This window comes from Physeter macrocephalus, chromosome 1 (assembly GCF_002837175.3).
Source record: "Physeter macrocephalus isolate SW-GA chromosome 1, ASM283717v5, whole genome shotgun sequence".
Lineage (NCBI taxonomy): Eukaryota > Metazoa > Chordata > Mammalia > Artiodactyla > Physeteridae > Physeter > Physeter macrocephalus.
In genome coordinates, this window is record NC_041214.2 from 145,314,769 (window position 1) to 145,315,470 (window position 702).

The window sequence follows — 702 nt, forward strand, 5'->3', positions numbered from 1 at the left end:
TTTCATTCTTTTACATGTAGCTGTCCAGTTTTCCCAGCACCATTTATTGAAGAGGCTATCTTTTCTCCACTATATATTCTTGCCTCCTTTATATAAGATAAGGTGACCATATATGCGTGGGTTTATCTCTGGGCTTTCTTTCCTGTTCCATTGATCTATATTTCTGTTTTTGTGCTAGTACCATACTGTCTTGATTACTGTAGCTTTGTAGTGTAGTCTGAAGTCAGGGACCCTGATTCCTACAGCTCCGTTTATCTTTCTCAAGATTGCTTTGGCTATTCGGGATCTTTTGTGTTTCCAACAAATTGTGAAATGTTTTGTTCTAGTTCTGTGAAAAATGCCATTGGGAGTTTGATAGGGGTTGCATTGAATCTGTAGATTGCTTTAGGTAGTACAGTCATTTTCACAATGTTGATTCTTCCAACCCAAGAACATGGTATATCTCTCCATCTATTTGTATCATCTTTAATTTCTTTCATCAGTGACTTATAATTTTCTGCCTACAGATCTTTTGTCTCCTTAGGTAGGTTCATTCCTAGGTATTTTATCCTTTTTGTTGCAATGGTAAATGGGAGTATTTTCTTAAATTCACTTTCAGATGTTTCATCATTAGTGTATAGGAATGAAAGAGATTTCTGTGCATTAATTTTGTATCCTGCTACTTTACCAAATTCATTGATTACCTCTAGTAGTTTTCTGGTA